Source organism: Amblyomma americanum, chromosome 1 (assembly GCF_052857255.1).
Source record: "Amblyomma americanum isolate KBUSLIRL-KWMA chromosome 1, ASM5285725v1, whole genome shotgun sequence".
Taxonomy (NCBI): domain Eukaryota; kingdom Metazoa; phylum Arthropoda; class Arachnida; order Ixodida; family Ixodidae; genus Amblyomma; species Amblyomma americanum.
Window position 1 is genome coordinate 379,464,869 of NC_135497.1, and position 16,138 is coordinate 379,481,006.

At 44.6% G+C, this 16,138-nt stretch overlaps 1 pseudogene; it reads left to right on the plus strand.

Moving 5' to 3' along the window:
- The first annotated feature begins 8,899 nt into the window (after positions 1-8,899).
- Positions 8,900-10,443, plus strand: LOC144122385 (uncharacterized; annotated as a pseudogene).
- The last annotated feature ends 5,695 nt before the right edge of the window (positions 10,444-16,138 follow it).

Consider the following 16,138-nt stretch of genomic DNA (forward strand, 5'->3'; position numbering starts at 1 on the left):
GTTAATTGAATAACTTTGAAGTACAGGTTAAGAGCAATTCCTCTGATCCTATATTCATTTACCCTTTGCAATAAAATACCATGCTTCATGGAGTCAAATGTCTTTTTAAAGTCAAGAAATATTCCCATTGTATTCCCTAGTCTCCAAGTTGCTGGCTATTTTTTCTTTAATGTTTAGCAGTGGCGTTTCCATGCACTGTTGCTTTCAAAACCCTTATTGTTTCTCGTTTAAAATATTATTTACAGCGCAGAAATTCAGAATTCTTTCATTAATCACTTGTTGAACTAATTTTGAAAAAAATATTGGCAGGATTGAAATTGGTCTCTAGTTTGTATAATTCCTGTCACCACCTTTAAATATTATCGACAACTTTGAAATTTTTAATTCATCAGGAACAATATCAGTAAAGAATATGTGATTGCAGATTTAAGACAGTGGTTTCGTAATGTACACTGCGACTGTTTTTATAGGCCCTGCTTTAATGCCGTCAACACCACAAGCTGTTGAGTTTTTTAATCTGAGTAGTTGCCTACCTGTTTCCGCGTCATTTGTAGTTGAGACAAATAAAGATATGCTTATACTAATTGAAAGATAAGATCAATAAGGAGGGTTGCAAGTGTCCAAAGCGCTTGATGATCGGCTTTATAGAAAATCTTGAATAAACTTTTTTGCGAGTGAATCTCCTTTGCATATTGTTTCGTAATCACATATCTCTCAAACAGAGCTTTTTTTAATGGTAGGAAGCAGTTAATTTAATGCTTTCCAGACTGATTGGTTCATAAAGAATATTATTGAGGTTATTCATATGATTTTCGTCTGCTCACTTAATATATCGGCTCAGTGTGTTTCTCACTTTTCAGGAATTAAGTGCTCCGGTTGCGTTGACTTTATAAAAGCAGAAAACAGTCTTTCTCTTTCTTTTTATGTTCTTAACAGCTCGTTGTCAATCTATGGTTTCCTCCATTTCTTATTGCGTTTAATCTGTCTTAAATTATAAGCTCCGTTATAAGCTTTTTGATTGTAGCAAAATGGCGGAACGCCTTTACAGGATCTGTAAAGTTGTAGATGAAAGACCAGCCTATTTTGCTTACTGATCTTACAAAATCTTCAATCGTGTTTTTATTTATCGCTCTGTATGGTGGTCGCACATCAAGTTTACTTTGTCGGCGTATTTTTTTTTCAAGTGTAAAAATTAGGAATATCGGCTTATGATTACTTACTTCGTAGATCAGGGCACCTGATTCTAGACTGGTTGTTTGCGCCGTAAAACAGAAATCAAGCAGGCTTTCAGATGCACTCCTCAGTCTCGCCGGAACAGTAGTGAAATTTTCACAGCCAAAGAAAAAGAATACGTCCAAAAATTTTGGTGTGTAGGGCTCTAAATAAAGCATGTTGTTATTAAAATCACCCGTGACAACCAGACATTTAGCAAATTGTTAGCAGTAAACAAATATGCGTTCAATGAATTTTAACAACTTAAATAAAATTCCAGTAGGTGGCCTGTAAATAACTACAAATATAGTGCTAGCGCATTCAATCATGAGAGATTCTTAGTGTTCATGCATAACACAGAAATTACAAATGACATCAGAGGAGAAATCCCATTTAGCACAAAAGGCTACATATCCCCTTTTTTAATTTTTCGAGGTAGCGAGGCGCATCTGCATCCTGGGAAGTGTACCGCATCACAATCATCCCAAAATCATGCCTCAGAAAAAGCCAAAATATCAAATGTTTAGTCCAAATCATCTAGGAACATGCAGACAGACTCGTGTTTACTTTTTAAACTTTAGGCATTGAAATCAAACAAAAAACCGGTTGTTGTGACGTAAGGTTGTGCTTTCTTTAAAGCAATGCTTATGCTAGTACTTACATCCGTGGAAAGGGGCTGTCGTTTTCACAGATGAGTAAACAAAAAATCAAAACTGTTGAATGCCTTTCTATTATTTTATCAAGCTCTTTCATCTGGACAATCCTGATAACCCGAGTGTGGGGAGCACGGCGTACAAACAGTTTATCATTCTTGTGCTACGCAACCTGGTACCCTTTTTCATCAGCTCGTGACTTATGTGCGGGGAAAGCTTTTTGCTTTGCACTTTGCTATATTCATTCAGGTAAATACTTTTCCTTAATTCTTTCAGTTCAGTCTTTTTCTCAAGCCATGCATCTATTGTTGTACGGGACGTAAATCGAACTAGGAAAGGCGGAGACTTTACATTCCTATATGTATTAGGTTTTACGGTTTCGACATCTGTCGTTTCAGCTCGTGATTTTAGCAAAAGGTGGTGGGCGGCTTCAATGTCTTGTCTCCAGAGAGATGCGGAAGTTGCAGGTCGTCTGCAAAAGGGTTAAGATTTTCTAGCAGGTTTTCATTTTCCTATACTGGCCGTCCAAGCACTTCTAGATTCAGCCGCCTGGTGTACTGATCAAGGTCGTTAACTTGATGCCAAAGCTCTTCAATTTCATGATAATTTACGTTGACCTCCCACTTTTCCAGAAGCTTGCTTAGACGGGCAATATCTGCATTTTGTTGCTTCATCTGAATGAAGACCTCATCATATTTTGGAGCCATTTCTTGTTGGACGGTTCAACTTTTGACACTGTTTCCTTGATTTCTTCTAGTGCATCTACCTTAACCTACATTTCTAGCAGGATGCCAGGTTTGTGGTGAATCTCTGATATTTCATCCGGTAGGCTAAGTTCAGCTAAGTCTTCATCGGTTATAAAATTTCCAGGGTTTTAGGGCAGCCTCCGATATTTTTCGGTGTGCACATAGCGTTAGCCCCGAAGGGGCACCCACATTATAGCTGAATTGGCATTCAGAACAAGACAAGTGTATTTCGCTGTCGCTAAACGAGTTGCCGCCGACAAGGCAGTCAGACATAATTCTAAGGAACATGATCGCTCATCAGAAGCGCTGGCCACACAGCCGATAAGTACAAGTTACAAGGAACCAACCAGTAACATATGAAAGATGAAGGCCTGGCTCCGACGAGCACCAGGAACATTCTGCACCGGTTCGGCTGAGAGTGTGTGGAAACCTGCTGTCGGTGTGCGTGCTGTTTGTAGTGGTCTTGAGCTGACGTAGCGGTGATGTAGCGGTGACGTCGTGATAACGGTGGAGAAGTGTTGTCTGCTGGTGGTCAACTGGAGCTGGCTCGTGCTAATACTAGCTAGTGCTGGCGAGTGCTAGCTTACCATTAGCATGAGATGCAGTCTTAAACAGTGATCCTGGGAGTAAATAAAAAATAATGGGCTGCACTTAGTGCACATACAGTAGTGACAGCGCATAGACACAAGCTACTGCAATGAAATGAAACTGCAGTTGGATTATTCTGCTTAGATGTCGACCACTGGTGAGTGGCTTCAATATAATGTCCATCTGCTGGATCTTGTATGCTCTGCTGGGTGGCTTGTTCTCTGATATTGATACTTCGTTTTCATTGTGTCACAATGTTCAGTTCGAGATCAGCGTCGATTTGTTTCCCGTTTAGCAGAGCACAGCTCAGTTTAGTCTCCATCGACACTTTCGCTCGCGGTAATGCACATGAGTTTCTTCTCCATGTATACTTGCACTCAACAGTAGTGGCTGATGCGCACTCCGTGCTAGTTAAAATACAGGTGGAATAACGTCGCGCCAAGCGTGCAGCTGCTTAAACCATTGAATGTACCAAAATCAAGGATGACCTTTGAACATTGCTGCTTTCCCAGTTACCTACCACGCCCCTGGAGAGCTTAACCTCCTATTGGTCGGAGCACCATCATCACATATTAAAGCGCGCTTTTTTGCTCCGCATCAGACGCCGGCGCCAGTTCCGGGCATGCTTCTTTTTGTTTTTGCGCAACGGAGTTTTAGCGGGAAGGGTTTTGCCAGAGTTGACGCCATTTGCGTGTTCCGATGACACCGAGCTTTCCGAGCTTTCGTTGTGCTTAAGGGCGCAGCTGCCTAGGAGTAAACGGCAAAGTACTTTTCGTTAGGCCATCAGGGAGAAACCCTGTGCGTCACTGAGTGGTTCGGTTCCACAGTACAGGCCGGGAAAACTTAGATAATGTGCCTTTGTGAGCTCTGTGACCGTTCTTCATTGCTCATTAGTGTTTTTTAGGCAGATTTGGTGTGAAGCGCGGGCGAATGCAGTCTTTCTTTACAATGAATTACGAGAAAACATTTGACACAGTGGAAACCTCAGCATTTATACAGGCATTGTGCTATCAGGGTACAGAAAAACCTCATGTCAAATTACTGGAAGATATATATAGTAACACCACAGCTACCATAGTCCTCAATAAAGGCAGCAATAAAATTCCAATAAGGAAGGGCATAAGGCAAGGAGACAGGATGTCACCAATACTATTCACCGCCTGGTTACAAGAGGTATACCAAGGCCTTAATTGTGAACTGTTGGGGATAAGAGTTAATAAAGAATACATTTTTATTCTGCTATTCGCTGATGACATTGCCTTGCTGAGTTACTCAGATGAATTAGAAAGCATGATCAATAAGATAGACAGGAATAGCAGAACGGTGCGTCTAAAAATTAACATTCAGAAACCGAAAGTATGTGTTCAACAGTCTAGCAAGGAAACAGCAGTTCACAAATGGTAGTGAGGTGCTGGAAGCAGAGGTGGAATATGTCTACTTAGGGCAGATAGTGACCGCTGATTCGGATCACGAGAGGCAACTAACTAGAAGAATAACAATGCCTTCTCATACCCGAGAAGAAGGCAGAAAGGTATTGTTTTACTGGTTTGGGGGCTCAGCATCCTTCCGTAGCCAAGGATGCCTGATGAGGTTTTCCGACCCTTTTTAAAGCTTTTAATTATGGCCATTCATAATTTCGTTCGTCTTTTAGCATGAGGTAATAGAAAACTGTTTTACGTCCTCTACACCACCGATAATTAAGGTCTAAAAAAATCGGCAGAGAACAATTTCTCTTACCTTGAGTTTGGCGCATGACGGCCTGAGTTTCCAATGAGTCATAAAACTGAACGCAACAGAACACAAAAGATTAAGAATAGGGTGTAGCGCATATGACATGTTCTCTCAGATCGTGATTAGCAGTTTACTCATCTGCCTCAAGAGAAAAATGTACAACAGCTATATCTTACCGGTACTCACCGTGAGGGCAGAGACGTGGAGGCTAACAAAAAAGGTTCAGCTTGAGTTGAGGACAACGCAGCGAGCCATGGAAAGAAAAATGGTAGCAGTAACGTTAAGAGACCGGAAGCGGGCGGAGTGAGAGGGAACAAATTCGAGTTAATGAGACCGAATTGAAATCAAGAAATGGGCTTCGGTAAGGCATATAATGTGAAGGGAAGATAACCGCTGGTCCTTAAGGGAGTGGATTCCAAGAGAAGGAAAGTGCAGCAGGGGGCGGCAGAAGGTTAAGTTGGGGTGAGATTTCGAAGTTTGCAGACATAGGGTGGGCGCAGCTCGCAAAGAAGAGGGTTAATTGGCAGAGGCTTTTGTTACAGTGAGAGGGCTTGGGTTACATGGGAGAGGCCTTTGCCCTGCAGTGGGGGTAGTCAGGCTGATGATGATGGGCTGACGACGAAAACCACGCGTCGTGTTGTCTGAGCCCCGCAGTTCCCGCTGCTAGCTCTGCAGGTCAAGGATTCATGTTGCAGGGATTGTTTGGCATATTCATTTGGTTGTAGTTAGACTCCTTGGCGGGCTCGTCTCAAAAGTTGCGTTTCATGTTTAAGCTTCACCGTTCACGCTGTGCTCACTGTGCAGGTCTAGCTGTGATGTTGCGCGCATTGCTAGACATATTTCTTTTGTTGCAGTTGGATTCTTTCACTCACGAATTGGCAACTAAAGCGGCGGTTTTAATATTAAATCGCCCACTTATCATGCTGCTCAAAGTGAAGGTCTAGCTATGATGTTGCGATTAATGCAGAATGTATTTCCTCTGGCATAGTTATGAAAGTCGGCCGTTACTGAGCCAATTCACAATAACGGCAGCTCATTCTTCAATGCACCGGACCGAATATCTGAGTATGTAAGCGAGTACCTCCTTCGTTAAACATACTTGCAAACATCTTCACGGTCATTGTAGCGGTCACAGATTACACGTGCAAAATTGATTAGCTGCTCCACGTTATCAATGACAAATACACGAAGGAAGCCAAGTGTTCCCTTATCAGCTAATATTGCTTGAGCGGACTCAAGATGCGGTCACCGAAACGAACAACATTTTGTTGGGTCACGCAGTGCTGCAGCCTTGCGCGTAACAGTTTTTATAGACTTTTGTGGTTGCTGCTAGTCAACAAAGTTAATTGGTCTTACATCGAAATTATTTGGATGACAACCGTGTAACAATGGGCGAGTAAGACATTGTGTTTACTAGTCTACATAAAAACACAACTACAGCCAGTCACATCCTTTCAACCTTAGCCTCTCATGTATCTGGGGAATGATCACTTGAAAACAATTGCCAAGCTTTGCAGCACTAAAATAGAAATAAAAATTAAAACTTGTGGCAGCTGCATTCTGAAAGGCAGAAGAGATTACACTTTAAAACGCGCCCTTGAGAGTATAATATTTTACAGAAACATTACAGCGCCATCAGTTCATATAAAATCTAGACCGCACATGTGTCTCTAACAAAAGTAAAAGCTAAATTTCGCACCCAGATTGCGTGCCGTTCCAATTCTTTTTTACAGCGTTAAGTTCCAAGTGGGACTGGGCAGAAGGCACACCTTAAAAACACTTCGAGCGTATCCACTGTAGCGGGCTCACTCGCGGGTGCGAGTGTTGGGAGCGTCTGCTAGGTGCACCCGGCCTAGGTGCCGTCACTGTTGGTGTCCGGGAAGAACCGAGAGAAGGAGCACCAGCATAGAAGGAGGGGGGAGGAGATGTTACTTTTAGTTTTTTGAGGGCTTTAGCAGAGGCTGCCTGTTTCACATCTATTGCTCCTGCGGTGTGACGTCATGCGCGCTTGACTGGTAACGTCAAGCCATCTGCACGCTGGTACTGATAAGGTTCCCTTAGGGACCACCCGACGCCCCTCATAATCCTTGACAAACACAGATCACGTTGTAATAAAACCTATGGCTAATTTGGTGTAAATGCAGTATGCCACAGCTGTGGCTTCCGCATCCTGTAGGTTCTGGGTTGTGGAGAGAGCACTGATGCTAGCTTTGCCCTGGAGAAAATTGAAAAGCCTTTGTTCAGTCGTCTGTCTTCTTTCTGCTTCAAGAAAGAAGGGAGCATAATATTTGTGCACTATAAGTGTGCATTTGGCTAATCTTGATTTTATGTGCTTGGCTCAACAAAAGTTTGTTGGCATCAGTGACATCAAGTGCGGCTGACTCATTTCTTACAGCGGGGCGTGCTGACACAGACTACGGCTGTTATGAAATGCTTACATCAAGACCTCCAGTACATCTGAAGCCATCTGCCATCATTGGAGCAGAGTAAGCAGAGCCGCCATTGCCTTTGCATTGCAGTCTCTCTATGCTTCGCCTGGTTTAAGTGCCAACCAGCTTTAGGCGGTTCACTCGGCGATACCTTTACTTGCCTAGTTCATTAACACTTGGATTTTGCATCAAATAATAACGGAGGTGTTGTCAGCGCTTAGCCTTTAGGGTCCCTGAGACTGAAGTAGAGGTATTAAGGTAGTGTCGTCTAAAGGGAGTGTTTCTAATGTGGAATTAGGAATTAGGTTGCAGCGTGAAGTGGTCCATTCCATCTTTTTAAGCTCTGAAACTCTACATTTGAAAGATGCATTGCTAAGCAACTTCTGATTATTCACTAGATTCCACTGCTTATGGTCACAGTACCGCAGCGGTGGCCAAGTGGTTGAGCATCCGCCTCGTATGCGGGAGGTGCGGGGTTCGATCCCCAGTGCCGCCGGGTACCCACCGGTGATACAATGGGTACAGGCTTTCCCCTGGTCTGGTGCTCGGCTTATTTAGGGTGAAATGCTTGGGAAATGGGTCTTTGACCCCACCTTGAGAAAAAGAAAAAAAAATACCTTGTGACATGGCGCTCTTTGGCCATAGCTGCCCTTGCGCCATAAAAATCCATAATCATGATGCTTATGGTCACCTGTGTTGACCATGGTTAAATAATTATATCGGCCCCTTAGGGTTAGCCAAAGGGCGCTGTGTCTGTGTGTGTACTACCAGTCTTTATAAAGCACCATGCCGTATTTATGCCCGACGTGGCCTCTTTCGTGATTTCAGCTGCAGCGATGTTATTTTGACATGTCGCTGATTAAAACATGCAATCTTTACTTTTTCTGCACAACACTCGTTAACTACCTCTAGGGATATAGGTATACAAGATTGCTAAACATCTGATCTGTAATACTCATCCACTCCTGTCGAGCTTAACAGAAAATTTGCATTCAGAATATAGTAAGATGCGCCTCGAGAATGAAGCAGGAATTGGCCCTCACAGGAGGCCCTGCAACCAATGATGTTAGTTTTATGTACGACACTGCGGTCAACTACTTCGTTCCTGCTAGCCACCTGCAGCGCTAGGCTAGCAGGTAGTGAGAGTGGATAGTTGGCCTTGTCGTGGCAATAGGTGAATGCCATTTGTTGTAAGGGGTCTCCACTAAGGGCCAATTGCTGCTTTTTTTCTGCAGTGGCATCCTTGAAGTTTTCATACACGTTTCCATATCTTTTTTTTTGCGCACCATCTGTTCAGTGGGTTGTGAGATGTTTTGACATTAGTTCTATGGGTGGAACTCGCTTCAGGAGCAGAAAACAATCAGAAATTCAAATATCATTGCTCTGCGATTCACTGGATAGTCCAATCTTTTGCAGCAATGAGCCAGTGAAAATTTGCCTGGCCATGTGTGCCTAACAGAGGGAGCTATATTAACAGACAACTTTTTTTGGAAATACAGCTAGGTAAGAAAAAGGGAGAGATGGGCATTATCCGCGTGCCATGAATGGTGGGTTTATTGATGTTGGGCAGAAGGGTGAAAAGGAAGGGTTTGGAGAGATGGTACAGGGTCACTGCGGCTCAGGAGGCCCTTCCCCACAACATGGAGACAAAGGTCCGTCGTCTTCTCTTTCTTGCCTAGCCTCTGCTTCATTGCCAAAACGTTGTCCTCGAGTATTTTAGTGCGCGAAATTGTAGTGGTTTTGGCATCTTCGACTATATATGGTGGCTGCTAGCTATTGAAACATCCAGTCCATCATTGCACTGCATGCCCACTTTGTTCTGTGCGCTGTATAACTAAAAGAGCGGCGGCGAGGCCTCGACACCGTGGGCGAATGACACTGTTTCTCTCCTTGCCAATTTCTGCATTGGATCCCTGTGCGAGCGAGACCACCTAACGGAGGAGCTTAGCTCGTCTCGTGTTGACAGCCAGGGCGAAGAGACCGACGACTTCTCCCTGGGTGGTGGCATGGTCTCCGACACTGTCCTGCTGCGGCTTCGCAATTCGCACTCTCGGCAACTCTATGCTGACATTGAGGCGTCAGACCTGAGCATCTTTGAGCGGACTCAGGCACCTCTTGAGGTTCCCTGTGAAGCGTTTGAGACAACTGATAAGTTGGAGACTATCGTTCACGACATTCAGCAGGAACTGCTCAACCTTGACGCCAATTTGGTCAGCCTCCGTGTGTTCCGAAAGCTTCCGGCAAACTACGACGTGGAGCTGGAAGAATGAACAAGAAAAAACTTACATGTTCCCGCCAGCCGCTGCGATGTCTGGGACACTGATGTTCATCCGGACAGCCGCAGTGACTTTTGAAAGTCCCAGGAGTCGGGCAGCGATAGGCTGGCGGAAGATTCGTTTGGCCATAGCTTGGAGTGGGAATGTGTCACGACGCTTTTGCGAGCAGGAGCATCTGCACGAGTCGGATTCCACGGATTTCGGAGAATTCAGTCAATTCTCGGAGAGTGAGAATGCTGCCGAGCCTCGGGAGTGGGCTCGGAGTGGTGCGGCGACACAGTAGCGGCAACATCCACAATGAGGGTACCCTTCGCAAACAAATCGAGCGTATCCTGTACGAGGAATCAGAATCGCGGAACCGCCAAATGGTGCGACGCCAGACGCTGCAGTCGACCAGAGCCTTCCATAGTCAGACCGCCCCCTAATGCCGATGGCACGAGAAACTGTTGGGCTGAACAAGATCTCAACGGTTCCGGAGGAGAACACGCCACGCCCGAGCAGTGTGTCAGACTTTGCGTCGATTGAAGCGAGCAGTGACAGGGATACTTCTATGGACACTAATGGAAATGATCTGAGGGACGTGGTATAGGACGACATTGTGTCGCATTTTGAATTCACCGGCTCACTTATCTACATCGAAGATAAGGTGACCCTGGCAGACTACATTTTGGCGCTCCGCCACAAGCGAAGGCATCAGTCAGGAGATTGAATGGGAAAAAGTCTTGCTCCTGCACTATATGGGTAGGACGAGAGGTCGTTGCGGAGAATCAAGAGTGATGGATACGCTGCTATCCGAGCAGCTAGCTAATGAGCGTCGCGGCTAAGAAAAAAATAACAAAACTAGAGCAGTACTATCACTACCCGACAGATGGAGCTCGCGTCCCTGAGATTGAGGAGGCGACAGAACGGGCCTGTCACTCCGGAGCCACTTTTCGAACTGATCCTATGAAAAAAAAGTTTCTCACGATACAGACGCAGTACAACAAACATGGATCCAGTAGCACAAAGCGATTCCAGAGGTGAAACAGAGTTGAAACGTGAGCACAAACATGCCCGTAGGAACAAAATGAAAAGAAATATCGTTGTTGCAGGCATATTCAAGGTTTTTATTATTATTTCACGCACTTTCTATAAAGGCATAATCTGCAAAGCACGAAGCTAACACTTCTTATCATTGACAACAGAAGACTTCACAAGCATACAGTTTTTAAGCATTTTTATGCTTTTCACCCTCTTGTGCACTAGCATAGTGTTATTTAAGGACTGTAATACAAAGATGTTATAGGTGTTTGTCCCAAACTACCAGTTATTATTGTAAATTATTTGGGTTTTGAGAAGACCTTCAGTTTGTTCCCTGAGAAGTTTCTCTTGGCGGATTACCAAGCATTTATGATATGTATTGTCGATCTGCTTCATGTGTTCTGCGTTGCAGGTGCCTATGGCATATGCTAGGAGGTCATTAAACAGCAGTCGTGAAGGGCGGCATGCTGTACATTTTTTCAGAGTTCTATGTAGATATTAGCTATTTCTGTACTTTATGAATACCTGTTTACATCTGAAATTCAGCTGGACGCATTTTTTACACAGCATTCTTTTGTATTAGCTACGCTAACTACTCGCAACTGCATTTTGTCTTACTTGCCTTTTAGATGATCTGCTGAACACTTATTTCCTGCCTTTCACAGATGTCCTTTAATCCCCTTTAATCTTTGTTGTTCAGCCGTGAACTGTTTTTTTTCTCACCAAAACCATGGCCATATAAGCGCAACTCTTAGCTCAATTTCCGTGCAGTATGCATGCAGGCACACTTCGTATTTTCATATTTAATGTTCACAGAGCAAAGGAGCACTTCAGAGAATTTTAATGAGGTGTGTCTTATTGAGATTAAGGAAATGCCAGCACAGTGAAAGATGCACTCCTGCTCTCAGTGCGCATTTAGCTTTGCGTGTTTTTTATCGTTCATAACTGCCAAAATCACCTCCCTGTTTTGCTTTTTCATTCGGTATTTTTGACAACAAGGCATTACACGCTTCAGAGCGCTGTACCTGACGCGTTTCACAGTCACGTTTTGTGTGCCGGCACTTGCAAACGTAACCAAGGACTGCGTTAAATTTGATGCACTTCGATGCCCAAAATGTACAACGGATTGCCGTGCTAAGCATGATGTTTCGCAGCCAACACTCGCTGTCTACGGCCCCGCTTGTGGAGATCTATCGCACACAGTACACCGCTCTAGTACGCGCACTACACCGTGCAAGCCGGCACGTAGAGGACAAGCTTTGGCTTGCTGACATGATGGCAAAAGCATGGCGCTTAGAAAACTGGGCTGCTGCAGGGTGCCATTTTCAAATGCCAGTGATGCGGTGAGGATACAACTGCCGACAGCCAGTCGTTTCACTGTCTGTTCTTCTCTCTGTGGCGCTAATCTCATATCGCAAGAACGGAGTCGCTGCATGTGGCGATAGCGGCAATTCGAGGCAACGAGCCGCGCGATGATGTTAGGGCGGTTCCCGAGAAGAATTTGCTTCTGACACCCGCTTCATCAGTATCTATAAATCTAAACAGTTAAGTGACCGGATGGTAGGACCTGTGGAACAGAAAAGGGCATTGTATACACGTTGTCTCGTTTAGAACCAAACATTGGTACTGATGGTGTGACACTTTGTAATGGCCTCAAAGCGTTTCCAGGATCAATGGCGAAGCATTTTAAAATGTTTCCACCTTTTAAAACGAAGCGCGGCATGCGAAGCATTCCCCCGACGTGTTTGATAAGGCGCCCGGGCAGGTGGTACACCAGCTTTCGATGCAATTCTTTATCCCTGGGGTTAGTGCTTGCTCAGAAATGCGCCATCTTCAAACAGGAAGTGTTATCGGTCTAAATCACAGTGTTTCCATAAGAAAAAAACTTTCGGTAAAACCGTGTATATGCGGCATTGTCGAACGCATTTTTTTGCTCTGGCAGCACTGCGATTTAACCCCAGAACACTTCCTGTTTGAAGAATTTTGACAGACAGGATCAGGTAATAACCCCAAGGGAAAAATAAGCAACGAAGCTTGCGTGTCACCTGCGCCTTATCACCGGCGCCTTCTTCGCTCGCCGTGCTGCCTTATCAAAACCAGCCTGGCAGGAGTCATCTGCACCAGTGCAAATCTTTTCAACTGCTGCGCCATTGATAAGGGTTGTATGCGCTTTGGGGCTAATTTTTTGTGTGTTTTATTGAGTATAACATCCCAAAGTAACTCAGGGTATGAGGCAAGCCAGGGCGGAATGCTTCGGATAATTTTGACCACCGGCGGTTCTTTTTAACGTGCACTGCTATCTCACAATACACGGAGCTCCAGCATTTCGGCTGCATCGAAATGCGGCTTGGATCCAACCTGCGTCTTTCAGGTCAGCAGCCGAGCACAATAACCACTGAGTCCTTGCAGCGGTGCTTTAGGGCTAGTATCACACAGACATTTGCACCCTCCCTCCCTCCGTAAGAAAAGCGCGTGCTTGTCAGGCCTGCTTCATGCCCCGTTATGCATCCTCAGCGACCGTGACCTCTGGAGAGAGGAACGGCATCACGTTCTCAATCATCCCAAGCTTTGGACTACTAGATATGCTAAGGATCCCTGCTAAATAGCTTAGAATTAAACTCTTTGGGCTGCATACTTTCCACGGTGGCTGTACATTCTGTTCGGGAAAGTCGAGAGGAAGGCAGGGGCCAACAGTGATCCAAATTTACCTACGGCGCTGTCTGACATTTTGTGCCAAGGCAGCCGAAGCTCGCCTTGGAGGGTGTGCTAGCGCTGTGTCTGCGGCGAGCTTTCGTCGAATTAAATAGCCACAAATAACGTGCATATTTGAAAGTTCACAGAAAGGTAGTTTTAGAGAAGCACAGTTTAACATGCGTCTAAGGAAGGACTGCATAGACAAGTGCAAATGCACTGTGTGTTGCAGTTCCGGTCAGCTGTAGATCTGCAGTTGTGCCCTGCAACTCGCTCTGCTCCAGCTTTGTTTTGGGTCACAATTTATTTTCTATTACCAGCATAAACCAAATAAAACTCGTCATCTAGACCCTGAGGTATCGAACATGTGGCATTTCGTTATGTCGGAGACATATAATCTTTGATGTTAAAGTGATTTGAAGGAATTATTTATTCGTTCAAATTAAGTGTCGTCTCATCTCTCGCATGTCTCACTTGACAACACCGCAAAGTATGGCCGTGAGTTTTTTTGGTTTATTCAAGGCTTTTCCTGCTGGGCACTGAAAAGAAGTGAGTTGGCATTGCTTACTGACAAGATATAACTGATTTACGTAGGAGGGTGTAAGCCCCCGAAGTTTTTGCTAGTGTGCAGTGAAACAATAATAGTACATTTATCACTCGATTGGTCTTCGTGAACAAACCAGCGAGTCAGACACGTAGCCAGAAATTTTTTTTCGGGAAGGGCATGGAGCAGTTGTATAGAGCGAAGCCTGGAGGGGGAAGGAATCTGCAGGGCCCATGCCTAACGAGAACATTGCTGGGAAGGGAAATGGGGGAGGGCGGGCGGGCTTACTCGGGCACCCCTTTGGATCCGTGCCTGCCGCGATGTATGCGCTTGATTCATTATTGAAACTCTGAAGGCTCTGTGAAAGGCCCTGGCCAAAGAGGTCGTCATGAAATAGTAAAAAAGTACACGCTATGCATGAACAAAAATGCAAATCAGTGAAATTGACTCATCCATAATAGACGTTTGAGTAAGGAATCATGATTGTGGCTGGTTTCACAGAGCTGCATGGTTCCAATTTGTGGCCCGAGTAAAAAAAAATAATTTACAATTTGTTCTCAACATGTATTGTGTTACATTCTGCGGTCCTATCACTTGGCCTTTTTTATCGAGTTCGCGGCCTATGTGTGACTTGGAATGACATGTTTATTTATCCAGTCATATATTTGTATCCCTTAAGGGTGTTTTCGACAAGCGGCCAAAGGAAGGGGGCTAATTACTAGGCGCAAACATAGGGCTATTCGATGGCGCCCTCGAAATGAACTGGGCTTCAGTGGAGAACAGCACTTACGTGAAGATCGTTTGGGCAAATGCGATAATTCAAAATTCAAAACCGGGATGCATTCTAGACTTTGAATAGGCTTCTGTTTTGAAGTTCCGCTGTTAAGCAAGTTAAGATAATCTTGGAGACATTTGTTTTTTCTTAAATTTAAACACCCTGCGTCTGCAAAGTATTGCGCTTGATCACCTTGAGTATACAGTAATGAAACAAAGTCGCATAAAAATATTTTATTGCTACATGTGCTTAAGCACCATCTCGAGGTGTAGAACGCATTCACAAAAAAAATATTACAGAAAGGAAAAACCATGACAAATCATTAGAGCGAAATGCGAAAGGATGTCAAACAATACAAATGAGAAAGACACTTGCTAAGACTGTACAAGCAAGGATGTAACACGTACACCATAAACGTGACCGTCAGACAACAGATTTTAAAGCGATGAGACTGATGTACATTCTGATGACAGCTGACTTCGGATTACCAACATTCAAGGTTATTTCTGAATTGTGTGCATTTTTCTGACCTAATTTGCAGCTGTAGGCTCAATGTTTCTTCGGCTACAAGTTTCTCCATGATCTGCATTACTACACATGCCTGACCAAATGCGTGTTTAAATACAGTTACATATTATTGCAATGCTAAAGTACAAGAAAGTATTTTGGCCATCGCAGCTATGGCTTATTGGTTTGAGCCCCTGCCTCGCATGCAGAAGGTGTCGCGTTCAATCCCCAGTGCCGCCTGGGGGCAGTGAAAAGAAGTGAACCGGCGTTGCTTTCTGACAAAATATAACTGATTTACTTAGGAGGATGTCATCCCCCGAAGTTTTTGCTAGATGCCCTTGCACCATAAAAGTTCACAATCGATTATTTTGGCACTGGCCGCGAGAAACTGATTTAGACAGGCCAATTTGTAAGGCTACTTAAAGGAGACATGACACCATTTTTCAGACTCAAACTGCATGTTGCATGTTCGCTATCCATCTCCCAACAAATGGGCAAAAGATGGACTCGTTTGGTGCAGCGAGAAATTTGTAATCGAGCTTTTAAAATTATCCTGAACACTTTGGAAGTCAGGCAACACTGGCACGTTCGTGGTTCATGACGACATAGAATGAGAGTCGCGTGCTTGGTGGCGAGTGAACTTAACTGCAGTTAATTAGAGTAGGGGAATGAGTTGATCTTTGTTCAGGCTTGGGGGACGGTGGAGAGAAGGGGGCAAGTTGCAGAGGGACAAAGGCAACAAACAACTGTCCTTCCCTTTTCAGAGCAGCTTCTGCCCCGCCTCAGCGACTTCACCGTACTGTGCCACGGAAGGACTCGAGTAGGCGCAGCCACTCAGTTTTGTAGCGGAAGACGCTGCCAGTCTACGACGTCACTCATCATCATCATCATCATCATCATCATCATCATCATCAGCCTTATTACACCCACTGCAGGGCAAAGGCCTCTCCCATGTCTCTCCAATTA